This window comes from Ambystoma mexicanum, chromosome 3p (genome assembly GCF_040938575.1).
Source record: "Ambystoma mexicanum isolate Mex_15411 chromosome 3p, UKY_AmexF1_1, whole genome shotgun sequence".
NCBI classification, from domain to species: Eukaryota; Metazoa; Chordata; class Amphibia; order Caudata; family Ambystomatidae; genus Ambystoma; species Ambystoma mexicanum.
The window spans coordinates 771920349-771931228 of NC_090925.1; positions in this window are offsets into that span (position 1 = coordinate 771920349).

Below are 10880 nucleotides of genomic sequence, written 5' to 3' on the forward strand. Positions count from 1 at the left end.
GTGCAGTTTTGCTATTTGCCAGTCAGCATAGTTGTGTACATTTACAATGGGGTCAACAGTTACAGTTCAGTACCCAGAAGTGATGCACTCGAAGCAAATAACAGAACAGCCCAACAGTTCCATTAACCTGGACTATTCCTATAGTAGACTAGTAGACCAAGTAAACTATAGTTACTGGGACTAGTTCAGCAGGGAAGAGTCTGCACTAACTTGACCCTTTCACTGACCCAGAAGAAACTCTTGATGGAAAGGGAAGTTGTCCCTTGTACAAATTATGGGGGTGTCTAGGATTCACTTTAAATAAAAGACCCAAGAGTGTTCAGGTGGAGAAATAGCTTGGACTTTACATAAAATGCGATAAACTGGGGCTGCAATCTACAACAAAGGTGGATTGCATTGGCCTTACTTGGCCCCAAATCCATGCGTGCATGAGTCTGTAGCTCTCATAAACAAAATGCAAAAACATGGCTTAAACAATATTGGTAATCAGTAAGTGGCACTTGCAAGCCCTCTCACACAGAGCATGTGAAACCCCGTGCAGAGACTCACACACTTACCTATTTGGGAATAAAAGATGAACAGTTAAACCAGTCCTTATCCATCTGAATCAAAGATGACTCAGGTTTTCATAAAGACTTGGCGAGCAGACCTATGCTGGGTCCCGCTAGAAAATCAGACACAAATGGTGGATTCGTGATCCCACAAGGCAAGTATCAATTGCAGCGCTCGCTCATAAGCCACAGCCAGCTGGAAGCCGTTAACCAAATGAGCAATTTATAGATCTTTACTAAGGGGTATAAAAAGGTGAAAAAGGTGCAGGCAGAATAAATAAGTGTGGGAATCGGGAATGAAAGGCAAGAGGAACAAGGTAGTGGATGGCAGAGCGTCAAGGAGGAAACTGTCAGGAGGAAAGAGAGGAGAGTGAGGGGAAAAGTCTGGAGGAGGATGGCAGTCCATCACTAGAAAGAGTAAAGAGAAGGTTTCAGAGGAGACAGAGAGAAGCTGTCTAGAGGAGTAATAGAGACCAATAACGAGAGGTACAGATGAGTTTACGGAGGATAAAGGAGGAAGAGAGACTAACAGACAGACGAGAAGAGAGTAGCTGACAGAAGTAACAAGAAGCCAACAGAGGGAGTATGGGAGAGTGTTAGGAGGATGTGTGAAGATGAAAGCGGTGGAAAGGGAGAGGACGAGAGAGAGAAACTTTAAAGTGGAAAAGTGGAGGACACAAAAGAGAAAGCAGAGAAGCAGTCAGAGTGGGAGAAAGAAGAAGCTGCAGATCACTACAGAGGAGATGGAAAGATCAGTGAAAGGGAGCGAGGAGTGGAGGAGGAAAATAATAGAACATTGCTAAACATCATGGAGGAGAGGGAGCGTGACAGAGGGGGAGCTGGTAAAGGTCACAAAAGAGAATACAGACAGTAACCAAGAGAGGGAGTTGACCAGAGAGAAAACCAAGGCAATAGAGGGCCGATTCAGACCCAGGTTTCTAGAGGGACGCTTAGCTTGGTCTCCAGCAGCCTGTCAAAGGGTTAAGCCTAACAACCACAAGGCTTATAGTGAACCAGCAGATTATAAAGATTATGATACCTGGTCACCATCTAGATGACCCAAAGCAGCATGGGTGGGGGTGTGGGTATTTTCTGAACATGAGGTGCAACATCCTGACATTTACACAAGAGAGGTACACAACTACAACTGGCAAGAAGGAAGTCCGTGGCACTTAAAACCCCAAAGAATGTGAGTGTCTATTTGTTTCTCACCAGCGAGGTAGAGTTTAGGGAAGGCATGAGGACTATTGTTCTAAAGAGAAGGTTCCAGAGTTTTGTTCTTTGCAATTCATTTGTCTTCAGCTAACCTTAATCCCTCCGTTTTTATTGCTGTACATAAAACCTCTGAATCTTACAACTTGGCTTGAAGCTGCCTGTTGTTCCCCAGCCATGACAGGTCCTTGCACCCACCATGAAGCCCGCGGGTGCAAGGGCGTAGGCGTTTGCTGGGGGGTCCTCGTGTCCTGGAGTCTCTCCTCGCTGCTTCTCCAAGCCCCGCCCCCGCCAGGACTTATACTGCGGGCTGAAGCCTGCGGGTGCAAGGGCGTGGGCGTTTGCTGGGGGTCCTCGTGTCCTGGAGTCTCTCTTTGCTGCTGCTGCTACTTCTCCAAGCCCCGCCAACGCCAGGACTTATAGTGCGGGCTGAAGCCTGCGAGGGTGGAAGTCTGTGGGTGCAAGGGCGCAGGTGGTTGCTCCCGCCTGGGTGTTCACGCCCCGCCGAAGTTGAGCACTAATAGGCGCAAGTGGTCAAGTGCAGCAGCCCATGGAAACAATCTCCTTGTGGTGAGGTGAGACTATTTTCTGGATCTGAATAAATGCATCATTTTCTCGACTGGGTGTGCATGATGGTTGGCCTCCCGCCTAGTCCTACCATGGAAATGGCCGGTGTTACGGAAGGAGGGGAGGAGGGGGCCTTTCTTCCCCTTTTTCCCCCTCTTCCTCTCCAAGTCTACACTCCTATCGAACCTAAGGCCCCCCAGTCTCATTGGTGTTCCGGAAACCAATTATGGGCCAAAGAACGAGGGGGGGGGCTCTAACGCAAAGCGCCGGGGGCGTGCAGGGAAGTGGAGTTTCGCTTGGGAGCTCTAATGTGGGTGGAGCACCCGCTCAACCTTCTACGGATTTTGTCTGTGACCGAGGGAGGGCCCCTGGGGAGCATATACCCGAGTTAATCTGCACCCACGGCCCTCAGGCGGGTCCCCCACCACAGCCATCTGGGATTACCTGCGGTCTTGTTTCGAGCCCACTCCTTGCTCCCGGTCTGGCCAGCACCTTTCTAGACGACCCTGTGCCCACTGTTGACTTGCTAACCCCTGGGGGGGCGGTCTTGCCTGTGTGGCCACCGCTGACCTCCTGGCTGTGAAAGGATTTCTATGGGCATGGCAAATCTGACTGGAGGTTGTGTTCTGTCTGCCCCACCTTTGGCCCCATCTCTGGCGCTGGCCTCTCCTCTCCCACCTTCTGGCCCAAACCCTGACACTACAGTCTCGCAGATGACACTGGCCCCTCCAGAAGCCCTCCCCCCTTTTTCTCTTGCGCCCCCAGCTTTTGATCCCGAGGACCTGGGCTGAAATGGATCGGGCGAGGGAAGGCATTTCAGCCTTCCATCTGGCACCTGGAGCGGGCCCACGCCAGATGTCCCCTCAGGGGTTATCTCCTTCTTACACCTTAGTCCTCTTTGGGTTCCAAAACTCCCACATAAGGGAGATCACTGCCGGCCAGCCCCATATCCAACAGTACCTGCCAATATGCTAAGTTGTCCCTGTCAACACCTGCTCTTTGAACTGGCTGAGATTAAAAACCTATTACTGGTCTTGATTAAGGGGGCGATGGGGGCCAGGGGCGAGGGAGACGCGGGCGGGGAAGGGAGGGCTTATTAGGCGCTGGGTCTGGAGGGCTGAATCCAGCTTCTGATATAGGAACACTTCCTGTGTTCCCTTGTCCCCTCCTTGCCTTTGTAGATCCGATTTCCCCACCGTTGAAGAGTCGATCATAGGTGGTTCCACCCCCAGCACCACCCATACTGAGGGAGTCCACAGGGAGCCTAACCAGGGGGGACGAGCCCCCACCATTGCGGATCTCTGTTCTGACGGCCCAGTGCAATATGCGCCCAGTGAGGAGGGTGGCCAATGCTTTAATTCCCGGTCAGGAGAGGTCTCTGTCGGGGCACCATACATATGTAGGACATTGTAGCTCCATGGTGTTCCTACATGGGGTCCCAAAACTGCCCCCTGATACAAGAGAACCAAGGGAGCCCTTCTGAATAAATGCCTTTACTGGATGTGGGCTGTGCAGGGATTGCGGGTTTATGTCCAGGGGCTCATTGTTAGGGTGCACTAGACTGTATAAATGCCCGGCCAAAACGGAAATTGTTAAACTGGTCTTAAGGGACGTCTACATGGCAAGGAATGTTTTGGAAAAACGTAACCACCACGGGTGGACAAGGAAAAGTGGTATTACAGTCAGCTTCTCCCTCGTCTCTGCCCTTGTGTCCCCCCTGGGTGGCCCTACTAGTAATAGGCCCCTCTCAGGGGCAACCCTTACTCCATTGGGTCTGAGGCGCTATAGGTGTTAAAAGAGGCCTGGGTACAGTGTATTCTGTTTATCGGTCATAAAATCTGTCCGGTGGCAATCAAGAAGATGCAGACTTTTCCACGGTTTTTCTTTTCTTCTTTTTGTTGTGCTTGTTGTATTTTTGTTTTAGAAATGTATTATTAGGACGTGCTTTGATGGCCTTCTAGGCTGAATAAAGTTATTTGACTGACTGACAGGAGTTAAAGCAGCCGACCTGGAAGCAAAATGATTAGACTAAAGGTTGCAAACATGTGATACTGTTAAAAAATGCACAAAAAAATATTCCAGCTGTTCTACATATTTACAGTTTCCAATGCACAATGTTGCCAGCAAGGAATGAGCCACTTTTGTTATTCAATGTTCTGTCATTGATGGAAGAAAGAACAAGGTATATTTGACATGGCACAGACTTATGGAAAATATACCAAGCCAGCACTGAATTCAATATCAAAATTAATTTGCCGAATAAAGCAGAAGCCAAAAATGTAACACTTTGAAGAGGTTGTTAGGTGATATTATACAACAGATATTGTAGTAAGAATGCTTGAACATCATACTTGTTTCTGTGAATTTGCTGCCTTGTCATTGATGGACTATGTCTGATGGTGCGTTTTTTAAGAAACTGTTTAGATTTTTGCAATTTTGAAAGAGAACAAGAAAGCAGTTAATGACTTAGAACAATACATACAGTACAGGAAGCTATCACAGTTGAAACTTGAGAGTTTGCAGCTATCTTACTCTCGTGAATCAACAAGGGAGTGCCTACAATACACGTTTGTGTAGCTTAGTTCACAAGGTGAATGAAATATGTACTACACTTTCTACACTGCTGCAAGGGGGCCTTCTGTACATTTGCCTTACTGTGGTCCTACAATAGCTGGGGCAGGAAAGAATAAGAAAACAGTGGTATTACAAATGCTCATGACATCTATAGATACTACAGTCAGTCACCACCACTGCACTCAGTCACTAGGGCTGTGGCACAGGAGCACCATCTTCTGGGCTGACCGTGTGGGCTGGGTGTGGTATGATGTCTGCCTGCTGGTGAGAGGGCTCCCATAGAGGCATTTAGTTGTCCATCCCAGGCCCCTGCATGGGTTGCGCCATATGGCACTGCAAGAATGGGTGCCCAATGGGATCTCAGCCTTTCCCTGGCACACAATTTTATTGCATGTAGTGAAGGGAGTGAAATGCTGTCATTTTAATGTCCTATAATATGAACAACTTCCACACATTTCCTTCTAATCTCATCTGGCAGTGAATGTGGTGGAGGCAGAGTTGGTGGTGTTGATACCATACAGTGATTTTGCACTTTCCAATCAGATATGCTGTCTTTGAAAAACACTGTTCAGAGGTGGAACATTAGCTTTAGCCTTCTATCGAATTTCTATAACCCTGGCATTATCTTGCTCCTTTTCCTCCTCAGTGTTACTTGTTTCCAAAAGCAGTGTAACGACCGGGACTTAGAAGGATCACTTATCCTGGAAGCCATCACCATCATCATCATTAGCCTCAGACTCATCAGTAGATATGGAAGGTGGTGGAGAGAGAGGGACCAGGAACATCTCATATTATGCACTTCTGCACTTTGTGTCGTTTCTCATGACTTATTGTCAGTAGATATCATCTGCAACTCCTCTCCCCATCAGGCACCAGAGATGGTGGTTTGAATCGCCTCCGACATTTGGCAATTTAGGTACTCAATTTGGTAACTTCTCCATAACCAGAAGAAGATGACATGTGTTTTGCACACACAGATATTCACTATTTTGGCGCTAAAGAATTCTAAAATGTTTTATTTGCAAGCAAAAGTAGATTTATCTCAAACAAAAAGATGGCACACTGCATTTCAGCTTCTGAATGTAACAGCTTGCCTCCATAGAATAATACAACATTTTCTCTGCAGCTAGTCTTTTGTTTCATCAAACAAAAGATAACACACCATTACAGATTGTCAAGAAGCCTACTGGATGCAACACTGGATTTAGTTCAGAAGGTTTTATTTGGGACTATTTACAATGCTGAGCAGTTTAAATTGACTAGAATGTCAAACAAAGCCTTTATTGTTTGGAAAGCTTATTCTAAAAGTATTTCCAGATTTCTCTCCAGCATCACTCACAGATTTAGGTATAAAGGTTACTCCAATGAGCAATGTCCAGTCACTGGTTGGCCTCTTCCCAAAGACCACTAGTAGGGCTGCACTGATCAGGTGTTACAGGTATTCGTGCAGAAGATCCAGGCTCGGTTGCAGCGAGTTCCACAGCATCTCCCAGTGACGAGGAAGGTCGAGAGGGCTGCTAGGTGCCTGGTCCAATTTTTGTTCACCTCCTTTTCTCAGGTTTTCTGAAACTACTGCCACCTAACCCACACTCACTTCCCTCTTGCATATTCACTGCTCTCTCATTGCTGTAGGCCTGGCACTGGGTCTTGACTTTCGACCTCAGATTGATGGTGATTTCGTTTGACTTTTGACTGTCACAGTCCCTAAAGCTCAAATGAGCCTCCCACCTTCTTCTTCTACTTTTTATGCCTTCTCCACTCCTCCAACTAATAATCTTTTCTCCTCGCCACTTTGCCTCCCTACACTTTTCCACTGGTTTATCTTCATCTCCACCAACTCCTTGCGCTCTCCCCTTCTCAATGCTACTCTTCTTCTCCAACCTCTTATACTCTCTTTCCCTCCTGGATGTTCTCCTTCAGCCTCATATTCATTTCCACTTCCTCCTGCCCCTTCATCTCCTTCTGCACCCACATCTTCAACTCTTTTTGCACCTCCACCTCCTCTTCACCACCTGCTGTCCCGTTACTCCAAACACACACACTATCTGCTTCTCTGTCCAGGCTTTTGTAGGGATGTGTTCCCTACCTTTGTGCCGAGTTTTACACTGCAAGTTGCATCTGTACATAATAAGTAGTCACTGTTTGGTTACGACTTGCATAAGCGTGTGAGGAAATCCGGTGCGTTTAATGATTACCTTGCCACAGGCTCCCGTACACGGATCAGGCCTTAAGAAAGCGCATTCTTCAGTTCTATGCATGCACATAAAAACGAGTACATGGACCTCCGAGTATGGCATTGGCGGGACAGGCAACATTCTTCCTTGTCCTGCCATTGACTAGCAGCAGCAATGATATGCTGTGAACTAAGGTCGGTAAACACTGTCTCCCTGTTCCTAAGCCATACGTGTGTGAATGGATAAAGACTGTGGATTTTAACCATGCATCTTGATTCGGGTTCCACAAAGGGTAGGTAAGTGTAGTGGCTTCAATATTTCAGTAACCCACCCCAGACACCCAGTATTTTGGGGAGCGCCAGGTGTTCATTCCCACAATGCCCAAGGCCCCAAACCATGCATTGGGTGGTGGGGTCAGTCTTCCTTAGTCTCCACCACAGCTCCCTAACGGCTAGACCAGGGACCTCATCACAAGGCAAACACTGGAGTCATCCCATCTAGAAACCAACCACTTCTAATGTACACACCAATACCCACCTAGAAAATACACCCACACAGACACTAGTTGATCCAAGTTCTACAAGCACCAACAGTTAAGCACAACTCCTTATCTTCTCCCTGTTTCTATTCTAACCAACCGCCTCAACTTTCCTTTTCGGATCCATGAGGGCACCTGCTGGTCATGAAAATGGCAGTGGTTTATGGTATAAATACCAATAACATTACACAACATTGTGAGCCTTTTGACACAGAACTAGCCCCCTAAATTGCACATATTGCATGGTACAAATTCAGACTTTAGAAAACAGAACTATGCCTCGAAATTGCATATACAGTAGTTTGAATGCTCAAGCTTTAGATAGCAGAGCTCCCCCCACCCCCAAAATCAGATGTTGGGCGCCGTACATGGTCAGGATGTAGACAGCAGAGCTACCCCTTGATTCGCATGCCCTGCACTGTACATGATGAGACCTTAGACAACATAAATATCCCGCTAAATTGCATATACTGTAACTTACAGGCTCAAGCTTTAGACAGCAGAACTATCCCCCTGGATAACATGTCCTACGCTGCACATGCTCAGGCTATAGTGAGCACAGCGATCCCTCTAAAGAGCATGTCCTACACCGCACATAGACTTTAGACAACAGAACTATCCCCCTAAATTGCATGCACTGTAGCTTACACACTAAAGCTTTAGACTGCAGAGCTACCCCCCTAAATGAAGAGCCCAGGTGCCCCAGAAAGTAGGAAAGGACCAGGAAACCAAAGCAAACCCCCGTGAACAAAACATGACTTTCTGTGGCTGTTGGAACCAGTTCAGAACTGTGCCAACAAACCTCTCGGACATTCTTCCCCAGATATCATTCCAACTTGTGTAAACATTGTAAATGCAAGAGCATAATTCAGTCAACACCCCACTTTCCCCAGAAAGGCAGCCTCTCTTCCCCCTTTCTCTTTTTTGCAGTGTAAACAGCTGTTAATGGGCAATGCTCTACCTTCCCTTTTCCAGGATACCCCCTGTGAGGTACAGCTCACACCCTGTGCATATGCGAATTACTGACAGTCCTTACCTACGTTTTCGAAGGAGTGCCCTTGAAATCTGAATCAATAAAGCAAGACTGTTTTCGACCATTTTCCATCATTTAGTTGGAGCACACAGCTGTGTGATGAAATAAGCCAAAGCACCTTACATAGCAAAGGACCAGAGAGAATGAACACTCGAGATTGCAGCGTTATTGGAAAGTCCATTTTATCCTCCTACTCAAACCTGCTTCCTGTTACTGCCAGCATATTTCTCTTCACCATTCTGCAATTGTCGGACCCCCCTACAGGCCTAGGTGATGCACTTTTGAGGAATCCACAATCTACCTTCTATTTATTCTGCTCCTTGTTTCATGAAGATCCCCCTTCAGGATTGCAGCATCACTCTGATGCCAAAGTCCTGTTGCCACCTCAAAACCTGGTGAGTTTTCGCCAATGGGGATGTGGGGCATGGGGAGGGTTTCATTTTGGACCGGGTGAAAAGAGTTTGTGGCGTGTGGGGGACCACAGAGTAGACTTCTGCAATAAAGGAGCAGAGATACAGTCTCCTGCCCATTTCAACACTTGACAAACCTTTTGCCCACCCCTTGACGGGCCAAAGTCATATCAGGCCACTGAGGACAGCACCTGAGCATGTTAGGAAGCGGTTTGAGGTCCCATAAACCTCAGCATGGAATGTATGGTAATCAGTGGAGTTTCCACACCGCCTCATTCCCTCATTGGCCAACTTGCAGATTCTTGTTTTGTTGAAATAGGACCTGTCTGCAAGAGACCTGGGAGGGATTGTAGGGTTGCAGGCTGTTTTTCCTTGTAAGGCCTAATCCCCCATTCCCCCAACTAACTGACTCCCCTCTAAGATCTCCTGCCACCTTACACTACACACACAAACACCCCACCGACAGATGCGACAGGCCTGCCATTAGCACATCAACACTAACCGAACCACGACAAAGGTTTACTCTTCAGCCCTATCATACTTTCCCACATCAGCGGTTAACTGAACCCAAATCGCTGTAGTCTATCCGATCTCAGGCTCTTACCTGTCAAACTCATATAAAGCTGACTAGCGTGCATTAACTAGGTACTTACACCTGCACACATCAACACCACAGGTTGTGCATCTACCTCTCCACTGTCCCACTAATGACCCTCCACCCCCATTTGTATTACAGAGTTGCACGCAGAAAGGCTTCCAGTAGTGACAGAAGGGTGTTACACTAGACCACAAGTACATGGAAATGCTATAGTCATCTAAAGCTGTTCCCTAAATTGCATACATTGCGCCTTACGTAGTCAGGATTTGCACAGCATAACTTGCTTCTTAAATCGCAGGTATTGAACGATACAAGGTCAGGCTTTATACAGCTGAGCTATCCCCCCTAAACACACCACACTGCACATGTTCAGTGTTTAGACAGCAGAACTAACCCAATAATCACATGTCCTGCACCGTAAATGTCAGGCTGCACACAGCAGAGCTGTCCCTGTCATCGCACGTCTGCACTGTACATATTGTGCCCTATTGTGTTTCAGATCTAGTTATCGCTAAGTAACCCACTAAGAAGTAACAGCCTCATATTTCAACCACTCTCACTTCCCACTATACATGCCAACACAAATGGCAACAGAAATACTCGACATTTCTCAAATCAACTTGCAAACCTCACCAACCGTACAACCACCTGAGGCTTCCCTTCAGAAAACAAAATGCCCCGTTGTACAACTCAATAAACCCCTAGTAAACACACCCACACAGATGCCAGTTGCTCCTGATCCTGCAAGCAAAACAGTTACGCACACTTCTTTTCCGTCTCTCCCCCTGACCAAACCCTCCCTCCCCACCAGCATTCCCTTGCAGGTCCACAGGAGCGTCTGGGGTACAGGGAAAGGGCAGTGCTGCATCTCACTAACATGATGCGCTCCCCCTAGGCTGCCTCTGGGGTACCAACAGAAATGGTCAATGTTGGCCTGTAAACCCACTTCCCATTAACCACCGTAAATAAATGTGGATGGTGGGTTACGAACCCATACACAACACACGATTTGGTCTCCTTGTTTCTAGCAAGCAAGACAAGAGGGGCTATGGCTAATGCACATTTTCGGATACTTAGATTGTACTTAAGGGCCTCTATTGCCCATTTTATCGCCAGACCTTCTAACTGTATTGTAGTATAATGACGTTCTCTGGGGTACAATATTGGGTTAATAAACATGATGGGCTTGTCTATCCCACTCCGACCCTTAGTGAAGACTGCTC